Raw genomic sequence first — 15,949 nt, 5'->3', positions numbered from 1 at the left:
CGTAGTCAGCCGCTGGTCAGTTTCAGCAGCCGCTGACTTGGGGACGCCTGGGGCAGAGCAGCTAGGATGCTGCCGGGTTGGTCCAGTAGCGCCGAGAGCAGCGCTGCGGGACTAACCGGCAGCGCCCCAGCTGCTCTACCACAGGCATCCCAAGAAAAGCCTGGTCTGCTGGGGGGGGGGGGCGCACTAGCTGCACCCCCCCAGCAGACCAGGGAGACGTGGGCGGCGGGACTGAGATGCGCCGCGGTCCCGCCGCCCGGGTCCCGCCGCCCCCCCGCCCTCCCCCAGCAGACCAGGGAGACGCGGAGCAGCTTTTCTCGTCCCGGAGGATGCGGGCGGCGGGACCACGGCGCGTCTGGGCGGTCCCGCCACCCGCATCCCCGGGGGCGAGAAAAGTCCCATTCGTAAGTACGGATCCAACTTAAGTCGGATCCGTGTAACCCAGGGACTGCCTGTAGTAGGTAGTCTAGAAGACACAGTTGAGGATCAGGATTCCATTGTGGTTGGCTCTGTATACACACATATTAGAAAGACATTTCACTGGCAATTTCAGTAAGACATTGTATCCCGTTTCCCCTACCTTGGTCTCTCTAACATGTTGCATTGGTGTGTACTTTGCAAATAATTAAAGGGAACATATCCAGTGATGGGGCCACAAAAGGTGAAATGTCAAAAGCAGTTGGTTAACAGGGAGGAAGATGTGTGATGAATACAGGAAAATATTTGGTGTGTTAGGCATGCTATATACCCAGGGAGGGACCTTTGAAGTGTCTGTCTGCATCAGCAGAAAATCTATAATATTCAACACATTTGTGTTAAGAGAATGAGTCTAAGTGGGTGAGGTAATATTTATTGGACCAACATATCTGTTGGTGAAAGACACAACCTTTTAAGCTCCACAGATCTCTTATTTGACCTTTCCTAAACCTAAGAAGAGCTCTGTGGAGTTTGAAAGCATGTCTTTTTCACCATCAGAAACTGGTTCTTGTAAAAAATATTACCTCATCCCTGTTGTCTCTCTCATATCCTGGGACCAACACAGCTATAGCACTGCAAAAAAGAGAACTGTTAACACAAGCATGAGGTAAGCACGGCATAAGAAAATCATTTATTTATATAACTAATGTTTGGAAAGCCCTTTATAGATATGTGCAATCACATCTCTACATTAAAAAAAGTCAGAAATGATATCACTCACTGAATTAGAAAGGCAAAGTTCTGCAGATGGAACAAAATGCACATTACTGAAGAATCACTGTGTGCTAAACTAAGCTTCTCCTACCACCAAATACTTATTTATACCAAGAAATAAAGATGCTACTTTTGCTTCAACAGATTAATACATATAACCAAACTTTTGAAGAAGAGAGACTATTACCTAAGAATGACACATCATTTTTACAGAATCTTGGGAGGGAAAAGGGAAATCAAATTTACATATTACAAAAGAAATCAATTGATGACCACCTGGATGACAAAAGGATGTGTTTGCTCAGTGAAAGATCCAAGTAATGTAAGGATAGAGTCACTTATTTTAAATACTTCATCCACTGTTTAGACAGATGCTATAGAAATCAAAATTTGTTGGGATATTTCAACACTAGTATCCCACACTCTATGGAATGAGCAATTTCATCTGCCAGATATTAATATTTTCTGGTACACACCAGGCTTTGTATGGGGTGATCTTATGAATAGGTTGACGCTTTCTCCTTCTACAGTTAAAGACCAAAGAAGCACTGCTAGCAGGTATTCCAAGAACTAAGTAGTCATGTGACACCTCTACTCACTAGGTCTGCTATGTTGGATTATATAGGTATTGATGTACTTCAGTGGGTTGTCATAGAAACAAGGAAATAGTCAATTGCAACTCAAATGAAACCTGCCTCCCTTCTGTTAGTGACACACCAGAATGAACTCTAAGGATACTGGGAAACAGAAGTATAAAATGAAAAGTTATTTCAGATAAGAATCAACATTGGGTACACAGGGAGTCCCTCAACTGACTATTGTGGGGCCTTTGACCATCCACTGTCTACTTTAACTCTTGCAGGGAAAATCTGCCTTTGCCCTAGTAGTTTCACAGTGGAGCATGCTCACTGGCTCTGTGGGGAGAACGCAGCCTCAGTCTAGCCAGCACTAGGAGTTGTGAGGGGATGGATCATGCTCAGTGCAGATAGGATCTTCAGAAATTTTGGCTGCTAAAATTAAGTCTCTGTGAAACATGTGAAATGTAAGTTTTCAAGGGCTTATACATTTGTCAAATTTGGCCAGACATTCACGGGGACAGCAAAAGGCATATTCCTAGTATGAAGGTCACCCGCTCATCACCAAATTTCAAGTTCCTGCCATTAAGAATCGGGCACTAGAGTTATTCAAAAAGTTGTTCAAAATGATTTTTAAATGGAAACAAGGCAAAAATTTTTTGTCTTGTCCTATGAAATGGCTAAATTTAAGAATTTTTTTTTAGCCAGAAATAGACACCCAACATGGATAATGTCAGCCCAAATGATTGAAATATGACAAGGTTATAAGCAACTGAAAACAGGAATAATGGGAAATTTTTGACAACCCAAATAGCAAGTGATGGTGCCAGTGCTGTCTAAAATAAAGTAAAAATAACTGAAAAGATTTAATATGAGGGATGGAAAGAAACATTTGTGTATGGTTAATGGTGATAAAAAGAAGAGCAAAATCTGAAGATAGAAAAAATCTGTTTACATACAGAAAAACATTTATTTGTAAGAGGAAGCAGAACGAGGCAATTGACTAACTGGTTATGTATTTGAGTTACCTGTTTCTGAATACCTCTAATAAAGGTAAGATAAAATTCCAAGTGAGGTTAGTACAGGGAATGGTCCTGTTCCTTGCAGGGGGTTGAACTAAGGGTATGTCTACACTGCCACCCTAGTTCGATCTAGGGTGGCTAATGTAGGCATTCGAAGCTGCAAATGCAGCCCGGGATTTAAATATCCCGGGCTTCATTTGAATCTTGCCGGACGCCGCCATTTTTAAATCCCCCTTAGTGTGGACTCCATGCCTGTGGCTACACGCGGCATGGAATAGGTAGTTCAAATTAGGCTCTCTACGAGGTGTACCGGTAGTTCGAATTAGAAAGTCTAATTTGCACTACCTACTCCGTGCCACGTGCCGCTGCAGGCATGGAGTCCGCACAAAGGGGGATTTAAAAATGGTGGCGCCCGGCAAGATGCAAATGAAGCCCGGGATATTTAAATCCTGGGCTTCATTTGCAACTTCGAATGCCTACATTAGCCACCCTAGTTTGAACTAGGGTGGCAGTGTAGACATACCCTAAGTGACTTGGGAGGTCTTTGCCAGTCCTATTATCTATGATACATTCATGACATATTTTGAACTCCAATAACTCGAAAATGTGTTTGCCTTTTAGAATGACATTTTACAGCCTACAAGTCCCCAAAGTGGACTAATGGCTTTTGGGGGGATGGTGAGAAAACTGAACTTAAAGTTAAAGGGTTGCTTTGTGCTCTAAAACTTTTAAAAGTTTTAAACATTTATTTAAAGGTTGAAAGATGGCACACATATTCTTCTTTATAAATAATGGCTCAGAAGATGCCATTAGAGTCTAAAAGGTCAATAATCTGTGAACCACAATTTCAGTAAGTGGGCTTTACATAAAAGAGTGCCTTTGATTCAGTCCACGGCATAGCATTCTGACACCGTATTAGGGCTCTGTTCAGCAGTATAGAAACATTTTAGCACATCCTGTGTGCATCAATTTGCATCTTCAAAGTGTGCGCTGCTGTACTTTTTTTTTTTTTTATAATGTATTTGAACTAAAGGTATTTTTATTCATGGATGTGTACGATTTATAGATATAGCCATCTGGGTTTAAAAAGAGACCCTTTGTCAGTGTAGAACTCCTGCATAATGGAAATTGAAAGAGTAGGGTGAGGACAAAGCACAAAGGTGGCTGGAATTACCTATCTCAATCCCTGAAGCTGCTAGGGATAATTTAGAGCAGCCTTAAAGGTAATTTCCATATACGCTGACAGAACACTCAATTTGAGGGACTGAGGTTTGCAAAGATATAAAATTGTAAATTAAGAAATGTTTATCTCAGTGGTTTGCAGAAAGTGAGAGATTTAAAAGAACAAATAGTGGATGTAGAAAAAAAGTGGCTTTGGTCTGAATTTTTATTTATAAAAATCTTAATTTGATTTCGAGTCTATTTTTAGTGTTTCTATTCATATGCATATTCCAGCAGTCCTTGTGTATTCCAAGTATCCACAATGTCAAAGGACATTTGTGATGTACAAATGCAGAATTGGACACATAATTTGAATATTTTAAGTAAAACTGAGATATCCGGACTCGACAAACAGTTATGTCATGTTTTCTACTCCATCCATATGGATTAACAGTGGCCCAGGCCAGCGGGAACTCATTCCATAATCATGCATCTAATTACAGGTTACTGGATAGCAAGAATTTCTTCTTTAACTTAAAGATCTATTTTTCTTTGAAAGAGAGAGCATGGGTATGATGAGGAAGAAGAATGGAGAGGATTTAACTCTCTCACTGAAATATTCTGTATCCTAAATTATACTGGCATCTGAATGCCCTACAATACCTTAAGGTGGACTGAAAGTCATCCTTGGTTAAGCCAAACCTTGATTGAGTTTGGGACAGTCCTATAAATCCTATGGCTCCCCCACTCTCCCCCCCCCCCCCCGTCATTATTTTAATACTATTAGCCATGCCTAAGCATAGTGAGTTATTATTAGCCACTTCAAACATTTTGGCTGATTTGTTATACCCATTGTGCCAGACTTCCTTACTAGACTCTATTATCATTCATCCTTGGTGAATCTCACTGATACCAAATTAATCTGTGGACTTCTTGTTTTTGCTAGTATCACAAAGTAATGCATTGCATGTTTGATGGGTTAGTATTTTTACAGTGTATTAGGATTAGTTTGCTTTTAATTATCTATATCTACCTTGGAAATAGATATAGATTTAGATCTCATCAGCATATTCTGGATGGGGGGGGGGCGGAGAGATCAGAACTGAAGAGGAAGGTTTTATTATTGTCAGTTCACTGCTATTTACATCTTAATATGATGCACATAAGCCTATTTTCCCTCCGAGTTACCAGTGCTAGTAGGAACATCAGTCATCATTATATAGGTCATCACATCATCATATGGAGATGGAATCTGTATTTCACAAGCTTTGATTAGATTTTCAATATTAGATTATGTGGATTTGTTGATGATAAAACCTGTTTAGTTGTAATTATAAAAACAGTGCCAGCTAGACCCTCCCTTCTTTCTGGCTACAAGCAGTGAATTAATGTTACCTTCTAATTTCTGTATTGCCCTAGGTTTTTTACATGGCATCTATCACCACAGTATTTAACTACAAATGTTTGGCATAAGAGTTTGGAAACTTAGTGCAAGGTATAGCCTATATGTACCCCAGTTATGGATTTTACCAAGGGAGGAGAAAAGGTAAATCTGAAGTGTTGGGAAAGCCAAGGTGGGTGAGGAAATCTCTCTTATTGGTGCAAGGTACAAGCTTTTGAGTCACATGAAGCCCTTGTTCAGGTCTGGGGAAGCAAGCTTGTACATTTTGTCAACAGATGCAGGTCCTCTCCTGCCTTGTCTCTGTAATAACCTAAAACCAACATGGCTACAACAATATTGAAACAGTGTGAAATCTTCACAGCTGCCCAAGTTGTGAGGAATCTGATACATTATCAAATTGGAGGGACGACAGGGAGCATGGCTATATAAGCAATGAAATGAGATGATCAGTGAGGATATCTGCCCCATAACTCAGATCTGGAGTTATGCTTGAGAAGAATCAGTCTCTTCACATTACTGCCTGCCTCCTTCCTTGCAGCAAAAACTTCCTCACAAGCCCTGCAGATACTTGTTCTCTCCTTTACAGCTGAGCATGACACCCCATACCTAAAGATAGTAACCATGGAAGACAGTTATCAATGGCATCACTGAAGAATGTTGATTTCGACCTGCAATCATAGAATCTAGAAGTGGAAGAGAGATCATCAAATCCAGTCCCCTGACTGGATTGGAAGGACCAAGCACCTTCTAGATCAGGGCTACTCAACAAGCGGCCTGTTTGTTTGCGGCCTGCAGGTGGGAGCCAAAACAAAAAAGTAGTCAATATAATGGTCTTCTGTTGATATGCATTTTAGTAGTTCAATTCCTGAACTGTCATTGCTCATTAAAAGTGCTGTCATATGGGTGGAAATCGGATAAATGTTATTTTATTAATATCAGAAGAACTGACTTAAATGGGGCCTGTGTGTTGTGTAGTCTTCCCCTTAATCTTTGTATTTATGCCTAAAAACCAGCAGAGTGTAGACTTAGCCTCAATGTGTATCCTGTTAGGGTGGTGAGGCAATTTCCAAAGCTAGATGAAGACCGATTGCTTCCCATTCCTTAATGAGACTTTCTTTAGGGAAGGAACTCTTCAATTATTACCCCATCCTCATGGGAAAACTTCAAATTCAAAATGGATTCCAGTAACAGGTAGTATGATCACATGTCTTTCTAGGGCCAACTATAGTTTGGATTCACAGGTCATTGACTTGATCACTGAGCCATTAAGTTCCTAAAGTATCACTAATGGCCCTCATTAGCACATTGTGAATTAAAAACAGATTCACAATTCATATTTCTAGCTATACATACAAGAATGATATGTGCACAAAAATAGGATAAACAGATTCAGGGGATCACAGGCTCTTGAATGATAGGTTACACGGCCTGTTTTGTACATTCATATTCTTAAGCCAACTTTCATAAAGTATGGAGGTGGCCCATGACAGCAGGGAGTATGCAATGTAAGGGAGTTGCTCCGTGTTTCATCCTAGACACACACCCCTTTCCCAACGTGCAAAACTCCAGCCACATACCAGTTGTTTGGTGAGGTTTCTGCAGATTGTCAGAGAATGAGATGTGTGCTGGGCTGGCTTCATCTATTCTACCGCCTTCACTGCATTAGGAGAATTTCATCCCCCTTTTCATCTTCTTCGCTCCTTTACGTACCACGAAGTCTGGGGGAAGCATGTACATCGTCAAAGGGAGAAGCAGAGGAAGAATACATACCATGAATACAATAAGATAGCAAACAGTTTTATATAACTGACTTGTGGAACACATCACTTCTGACTTTCAGATAAAACTTGGAATCAAATTTTAATTGAATGGATTTTTTTTATGTGCCTAGATTCTGCAGGGCAGAGACATTGACCCCTCTTGCTCCAGCCTGGTGCAAGTCAGAGTAGTTTGGGTGCTGTTTTAACTTGCACCTGCTGTCTATGGCTTTCTATGAGCCTGTCTATGGGCCTGATGACAGCTGGGGACTGATGGAGTCTATTGTACTCTGGCCTTCTCCCCTTCCCTCACATTGTGTTGGAGACTGCAGGAAGGAAGACACAATTGCCATCAACACTGGCTCAACTGCCCGCATGCACTGGGAAAATCCCCATAGAGAGTGGAAACCATATGCAGATACCTTTAAGTGCCACAAAGGAAGCAGAACAGGGCAGGAAATCTGTCACATTAGGTTTCAAATGATTTTCAAAACTGAGAAATTAGGGGACAAAAATCAAGCGTTTTGTTTTTCTGGCATTTATTTTGACACTGATCTCTGGAGAAGAAAGAAAGGGAAAGAGACAGACAGAAGACAGACTGTTAGAAGAAAAAAACGGATTTACTTTCAGTACAAGAAACATTTGTTAGTATAACATGGAGAACAATATGACTTTTGTGCAATGCTAAATAGGAACAACAATTGCAAACAATTGGATTTTCAAGCAAAAGTGATATAAGGTTGCCAGCTCCGCCATTATAGCTCAATAGCACCAGTGCCTGGTGATGCAAATACCTTTTTGTTTGCAAATAAGCATCTGTGTACAGCACATCTGCCAGCACACAGAACATTTGTGTCTAATCTGTGCTATTTTTATTGTAGATGGGGCATTTCCCTAGACCAATATAACTTCCTACTTAGCTTTTTTTTTTTTTTAAATGATAAAATACAAGACAATGAGTTTTCTGAAGAGAACTGGCAAAATTCCCTCTGATATCAATGGGATCAATTAGGCCAACCCAGGCAGTTTTTGAAAATCCCATCCCAAAATAGTAGAATCTCTCTCAAGTTGAAAATAAAATCTATTTTATATCTAAAGAATAGTCTGCTTCACAATTAAACAGTGCCTTCCATTATAGAAACTCAAGTACTTGGCAGACATAATGTTCCCTATTTGCCTCTGAAGTAGGTAAGCATTTACTATACTCATGTTGCAAATTGGTAAATTAGAGTCCAAAATGTTCCTCTCCTCCATTTCTACATTAGACTCTCTAAATATTATGACCGACACAGACCCCTCTCCAAATGTTATTGCCCTCTAATTCCACACTAGATCCTCTCCAATCCAACTTCCATTCTCTCTAGTGCATTGAAGTGATTCTTTCCAACTTTTCTAATTACCTCTTCTAAGCCAAATGGGTCTTTCACTCCCTGCTTATTGACCATTCAGCTGCTTTTCACACCATCAGTCAGATTCTTCTGCTCAAAACTGAGTCCTTCCTTGCCTTCCCTGACTCTGTCCTCACTTGGTTCTCCTCCTCGCTTTCTAATCAGTCCTTCGGTGGATCATTTGGTGGGGTCACTCTTATGACAGAACTGGGCTTGACATAGCCACAAGAATTTCAGCAGCCATTAACTGGGAGCAAGAACACCTTGTAGTCAGGAAAAAATTGGCCTTTATCTGCACAGACAAAACAGCTGCCCAGCTTCAGTGTTGCAAATAAGGATAGATAAAGTGATAGATTCATGAAAGTGGGAGGGAGTGTGGACAACTGAACTTGGATCTGGGTGTCAATGATCACGAGTGTTTTGGCTGGGAGTTGAAGTTTGCTGATAAGCAGAACTATGAACTATTCTGCTGATGCTTCAGAAGTAGTTAGCTCACTAGGGGTGATTGTAAATTATATGCTTTGTTTTGAGCAAAGATATTAGTGTGCAATTTGGAGAAGTTCAGAGAGGTTTTTGACAAGCTAGGAGTCTGACATCCAACTCCCCAGCATCTAGGAGGAAGACTGGCCACCAGAAACCTGCTGCTGAGCACTCTACACCATCTCAGACTTTGAGTAACTACAGATTGAACCTATCTCATCCAGGACTCCCTGGTCCAGCAGGCCCACAGATGTTGCTTGACCAGAGAGCCCCGACAGCAGAGGTTGAGAGCAGCTGGGACTCAGCAGAGCCATTTTGGTTGATGGCAGCCTGAAGAGGCAGTGACCTGGGGGTAGAGAGCCCTGGGAGCAGCTGCCCTGCTGTGCACAGTCCCCAGAAACCCTGGGAGCAGCTGTCACAGCGCGTGGGGCTGGAGAACCCCATGAGCAACTGCTGCTGCCACTGCCATGCATGGAGCCGGGGATCCCAGGGAGTAGTCACTACCCCACACAGGGCCGGGGAACCTCTGAAGCAGCTGCCACCCAGTGCAGGACTGAGGGCAGGGAGCAGAGCCCCATGAATGGGCTGGGGGCAGCAAACACTGGTAGGTGAGTCAGAGAAGATCAGGTCTCCGGATTCTCCCAGGGCAGCTGCCAGGCGAGGAGCCCCAGGAGAGCCCAAATGCCTGACCTCCCTGGTCCAGCAAGTTCCCTTGTTTGGGACCATTCCAATCCTGTGGGTGCCAGACAAGGGAGGTTCAATCTATAAATCCATTGGAAGCAGGTAATGTAGTCAAGGGAAGACATTACCTTCCCAGAACTATCTACAGTGCTCAGCTGCCTGGCGCTGTGTGGCAGCCCTGGCCCTTAGCTGAGGTGGTATGGGGCTTGGCTGGGAGGGAGGAAGAGGTTGTTGAAGGGGCATGGTCTGCATGAAGGGGCAGGGCTTTGAGTGGAAGGGGCGGGGCTTCAGTTTGCCGTACACGGATAGACCGTCTCCTGTCACCCATGACTATATCTGGAGTACTCTAGACCAGGATTTCACAAATTTCAATGTGCCACAACCCCTTTCTAACAACAAAAATTATGATATGACCCCACAATGTGGAACTGGAGCCAGAGCCCACCCAAAGTGAGGTGCCAAAGCAGAAGCATGAGGAATTCAGCCATATTGTTTTCATCTCTTTAATCCCACTGGATAACATTTCCCATGTTAAGTGACTTAGGCACCAGAACCCTCTTTCAAGTCCATAGGACTTAAGTACTTTTGAAAATGTTTTCCCCTCACGTGTAATAAACTAAATTTCCCATATCTCTCATTTTGTTTTAAAAAAAATTAGCAAGAAGACAATTTTGCATTTTTCCCCCCCATGGAATATCAAAAATGAAAAATACATTTTTGTTCAGATTTCAAAAACCAAAAGAGCTATCAGTTTGTCACTACTGAAAAAATTTAGTTTCAGAGTTGGTGTCTCTCATTTTTCATCCAAAAACAACTTAATCAGCTATATGTGTAATCATAGCTAAAGATGATGCTGATCTTCATTTTTAGGCCCTGGATGTCAGCAGCCTCCATATGGGAGCATGAGCCCACTTACTTAGAGGTAATTACATACCTGGCACCCTCAATAGTAAATACAATAATTGCCACCTGAGTGTAATTGGAACAGTTGGGAAAAGGTTTTGGTGCAGGATTTGTGGAACATGAGGACCTAACATGGGAGATACAGGACCAGAACCTAAGGATTACAACTGGAACTGGGGTGTTTTTATACTTCCAAAGAACAAACCCTTAATATTCTCTGCCTTTTACATATTAGATATTTTACTCCAGAAAACAAGTTAAGAGTTATAGTTTCTGTCGAACTGCAGAATCATTAAGCAACTTTGTATTTGACTTCAGAATCTGATGAGCTACTAAAGTTTGGCATCTTCAGTCTAATATTGTTAAAGTGCATGAAGAAACTAGCACGTAATTTAGTATTTTAAAGCACTTGTTAAAAAGAGATGAGCAGATTTAATTGAGCATACAGCCTTGTCAGCTTATCAGTCCTCAAGCAGGTACTTTGTGGATTAGGGTGGAGAGATGTTCCTATAGCTGTGTGAGTAAACCTGTTTTGGGGACAAAAGGACTGCTCCTGCATTTCTTGAATTGCAGAAACTCTTTGACTACTGTCAGGGGTAATGTGCAGTGGGGCACAAGGGGCCATGTGCCCCATGCTGTGGGCGGGAGAGATGGGGGGGGGGGCAGAAGCCAGCAGAGCCAGAGCCTCTAGGCAGCCAGTGCCAGCAGCAGGGGTTATTCCCAGCCACACACTCACTGGCAGCAGTGCGGGAAAGCAGAGTGACATGGCCCTAGGTCACTCTGCTCTCCTGGGGCAGAGTGGGAAATATCCCAGCCCTCCCCTGGGGTAGGGGTGGCACAAGGAGGAGTCACATGGTGTCAATGCCCCCCCCCCATCCCATGTCCCTCTTCATCAGTTGCCCCAACTATAGTAAAAACTTGGGGTCTGCAAAGACTACAGGATCAGGCAACAATTTTGACCCCTTATCTATTAACATTAAGTCTCATGGGTTGGGGAGAATGTATCTAGGAAAAAATGTCCCAAATTGGTACCATAATTTTGGCTCTGAAGCTGCAGCTGTCTCTTTTCAGGTAGATTCCTGTAGCTGGGTGGAGTCTAATTCAAGTCAAACTGAAGTCAATCAGCTTCTTGTAACTGGAAGAGTCCTTCTAAATGCAACTAGGTACAGGAGTGGGGCCTTTGTTATTAAAAGCCCTGGAGTGGTAATCATGAGAAAAACATACCTTTTGGGCTGAAAATGGAGGAAATGGAGAATTCAGTGATCACATGGCAGAGTATCTAAACTAGTGCAATACACTTGTCAACATAATTGTAGTTATTTGCCTGATCATACCATTAAGTGTTACAATTCCTCTGTTTTTCCCCATGTTAAGTATATTTTAAAATTAATTTGGGAATATATATTTTTAACCAGTTGCATGTGACTTAGGGAAGAAACAAGCTTTGTAATAATAATAATTGTGTTGTCTTTTTCAAATCAGTGCTTAACATTGTCAGCAAAAGACAGCAAAATACATCAGGTGTTACCTGAACCTTTACTTTCAATTCTCTTTGTACGCTAAGCATCTGCAGTATTAATTTCAAAATAAAACTATGCCAGCTTCTAAGAAAATTTTGTATGGTGGAAATTATTATTTATATTGCAGTAGCAATTGGAGTACACCATCAAAATTAGGGTTCCTTTGTGAGTAGAACTGTACAGTCAAATGTGAGAGACAGTTCTTGCCCTGAAGAATATATAATTTACATACACAAACTAGATAAAGGGTGAGAAAAAAAGAGGCAAAGTGACCTGCAAATAAACAGTCACATGATAAAAGAAAGGCATAGCTGGAAAGAGAACCAAAATTTCTGGATTCCCCATCCTGTGCTCTATCCACTGAACCACACTGCCCCCCCTTGCAAAGTCTCATTCTAACTTAATTTTTTAAAGCATTTATAATGCACCCATCACCATTTTAGCTAGAGATCAATTACAATTTAAGAATCATAAGAACGGCCATACTGAGTCAGACTAAAGGTCCCAGTATCCTGTCTTCCAACAGTAGCCAATGCCAGGTACCGTGAAGGGAATGAACAGAACAGACTATCATCAAGTGAACCAACTCCTGTTGCCCATTCCCAGCTTCTGCAAACAGAGCCTAGGGACACCATTCCTGCCCACCCTAATCATTTCTGGTCACACTGGACCTTATTCTCCACCACTCATGGATTCAGTCATTGGCTTACTGAGTTCTCTCAGTACTTTATCTTCTTTCATGAGTAAGGATGATTCTGTCATGGGGGTCACAGATTCTGGGTCTTCTGACCAGGGCTGGAGTAGCTGTCAGCCCTGGGGCTGCTGGAGCGGTGGCCACTGGAACATCTCAATGCTGGCCACTGCCAGGCTGCCAAACAGCAGCTGCAGTCAACCCTGGGGCTGCTGGAACAGCTGACCACAGGCCAGCCAGAGCAACAGCTGGGGTAGGGTCAGCCCCGGAGGGCTGGAGCAGCAGCAACAATCAGCTCTGCAGAAGAAGCAGCTGCAAGCTCCTGCAGTGCTCTATTGATTCCCCAGCCAAGTATCTGTAGTAAAAATCAGGGACAGGTTTTTGTGAATTTTTGTTTCTTGCCCTAAGTTGTCCCTGACATTCGCTTAAAATACTTGTGACAGAAACTTAACCTCACACTTGAGAGAAATCAGGGCAGGTCAGTGGCTTTCCAGCCCTTGCTATTGAAGGCAGGTTTAAGCTAATTGACAGGTCTAATTCCATGCTCTAACAATGGTCAGGCTCAGGTTTTGCTTGGTCTCTGGAGGTAATGAATGCCACCTCTGAGGGCTACCTACTGCCAATGCTCTTGGTGTTAGGAAGTTTTGCCCTAGGGCTGACACCTGCAGTATCCCTTCTGAGTGCAGCTGTCTTGGTGGCTTGCAGACAGAGAAGTCGTCTTAGGCTACCTGATCCCATAACCCAGCAGATCTCAAACTGTGGGTTGGGACCCCAAAGTGGGTCACAACCCCATTTTAATGGGGTTGCCAGAGCTGCTGTTAGACTTTCCTGGGCCCTGGGCTGAAGCCAAAGTCCTAACCTCACTGCTCGGGGCCAAAGCATAAGCCCAAGCCGCAACATGGAGGGCTGAAGTCAATGGCTTCAGCCCTGACTAGTGGGGCTCAGGCTGTATGTCCTCTCCTAGGGGCTAAAGCCTTTTGGCTTTGTTCCTAGGTAGCAGGGCTCAGGCTTTGGGCAGTGGTGCTCAAGCTTCACTTGTTCCTTCTATGGTTGTGTAGTAAATTTTGTTATTAGAACAGAGTCGCAGTACAATGAAGTTTGAGACCCCCTGCTACAACCCATCCTCATGTGAGAAACCCTTCCTCGTTCTCTTCGTCTTCAGCTGGACTGCAGGCATGACAAAGGGCCACAGGATAAGGCTCCTAGAACAGAGTCCTGCGAGGCACTGAGACCTATGTGAGGCAGTCTGGGCACCCTTCAAGTGACTCAATGGGAGCTAAGAGCACTCAGGGTTGGATCCATGAAGGAACTTAGCTGTGGTGATGCTAAGTTCCACAGAGCCTAACTTTTAGGCATCTAGAAAAAAAATCACAGGAATAACACTCCACCAAGCTGAGTTAGGCACCTATACTTTTTACACAATCAATGGGGGAAACAGGCTCCTTAGTTTGCAATCCACAAAGCCAGTATACTAGACAGAGAATGGATGAAGCAAGCCAATGAGAGGTGCCAACCAGGGATGTGTGTGCTAAGCACATATTTCCAAAAGAGGTGTGGGCTTAGGTTAGGGCTGTACAGGGGAGCCCAGTTCTGCACAAACTAGGGGGGAAAGGCGATTTGCTGCCTCAGTTGCATGCAGGACTCAAAACAAAACAAGCAGGGGGAAGGTTAAAAGAATCTCCTTTATAACCTAGTGGACAGGGCACTCACCTAGGATGTGGGAACATGAATCTGCTACCTATCAGGTAGCACTAGATTATACACTCGATCTACCTTTTTCCATAGCCCAGTGACTGGGATGCTCATCTACAAGGTGGCAAAGTAAGTGGGAGATCCCCACATTCTGAATGAAGACCCTAATCACTAAGCTAAAGGTGGATGGAGTGTGACAGTTCAGTCAGAGAGACCTCCTTGGGATTGCCATTTGATATGCTGAAATACCCCTGAGCCAATCTCCCTGCATTCCTGGATGCCCCCTTTACTTTCTCTTCCTGAGCCAGGCCCTCCAGCCTCCTCCCTCACTGACACAGAGACGGGGTCACAGCCCTTAGCAGTGTCTGTATTACACTGCTATCACGTCAGCTCTGAGAAGACTCAGTTAAAAGGGTCTTGCCTCAGCACCCAGGTGCACAGCCCCAGTGGGACCTGAACCCCAGATTATTCCATCTTACTTTGTATAAAGTTTTATATGGGGTAAACTAATGTTGTTTGCCCCTTTCTTATGTAAAGAGAGATATGCACAGCTGTTGTCCCTCCCCAGGTAATAATTATTTATACTTAATAACCCCAGTGTAAGTGATTTTATTAAGGAGTATTTAAGCCGTTATAAGTAATAGCACACAGAACAAAGTAAATTGCTAAGCAAAATAAAACATGCCAATGAAGCTTAATATACTAAGAAACTTGCTACAAGTATTACCTTACCCTAACAGCAGTTCTAGTTGTCTTCATAGACTGGAAAGCATCCAGTCTGGGCCAAATCCTTCTTAATGTTCAGTTTCAGTTGTTTCCAGCAGACATCTTGGTAAACAGAGGTGTTCTCAGGACTGGCAGCGTCCCCTCTAGGGGCTCCTCTTTTAAAAAGGTTGTGCAAGAGGTGGAAAGGCTTTGTTTGCTGGCAAGCTTTGTTCCTCCCTCCAAATGAAAAGATACAAAATTGATGATGGACCCCCATATCCTGTGACCTCAACACATGTTCTTGTGGGGACTCACAGCCTCTCCTAAGTACAGGTCCATAGGAAAAAACAAACCCATTTACACATCATTGACCTTATCAATGAGCCATCAAGTTTCTGAAATACCCTTAACGATTCTCACTTAGCATGACTGTATTAATAAAACAGGTTTATACTTCATATTTCTAGCTTCAAATACAGGAGTGATACATGCATACAAATGGGAAAATCATAGTCAGTAGATTACAACTTTTCAAAAGTACCTTACTTTAAGCATTTTGCATAAAGTATTTTCCAGTTCTGCATATTCATAGGCAAAGTTCCATAAAGCATATAGCCTGTGACAGGAAGGCCCTCATCCCCAGCAGTTTTGTGTGAACTTGCCTGAGAGGCCTGATCCAATAGAGTCTTGGAGGTTGCCTACCAGACTGAGACCTTCACTTGCTACTTGGGCAGTCTAACACCTATCTTCCCCAGTTTGTGGACTGCTCTGGAGCTGAGGC

At 42.9% G+C, this 15,949-nt stretch overlaps 1 long non-coding RNA gene across 2 annotated transcripts in view; it reads right to left on the bottom strand.

The window, feature by feature from the left end:
* Window positions 1–15,471, bottom strand: part of LOC142826841 (uncharacterized) — a 33,707-nt gene extending 18,236 nt beyond the window's left edge. The window contains exons 1-3 of one of the 2 annotated variants that reach the window (XR_012901103.2): window positions 15,196–15,471; window positions 6,929–7,069; window positions 3,340–5,957 (exon numbers count right to left, since the gene is read on the bottom strand). This is a non-coding gene — a long non-coding RNA (uncharacterized LOC142826841). Of the gene's footprint in view, window positions 1–3,339; window positions 5,958–6,928; window positions 7,070–15,195 lie in introns of those variants that run through there. The other variant, XR_012901102.2, reaches the window with a different exon arrangement.
* Window positions 15,472–15,949: the final 478 nt, after the last annotated feature.

This window comes from Pelodiscus sinensis, chromosome 2 (genome assembly GCF_052426305.1).
Source record: "Pelodiscus sinensis isolate ZL-2025 chromosome 2, ASM5242630v1, whole genome shotgun sequence".
Taxonomy (NCBI): domain Eukaryota; kingdom Metazoa; phylum Chordata; order Testudines; family Trionychidae; genus Pelodiscus; species Pelodiscus sinensis.
Note: the sequence above shows the minus strand (reverse complement) of the source record. Positions and strands in the feature narration are given on the sequence as shown.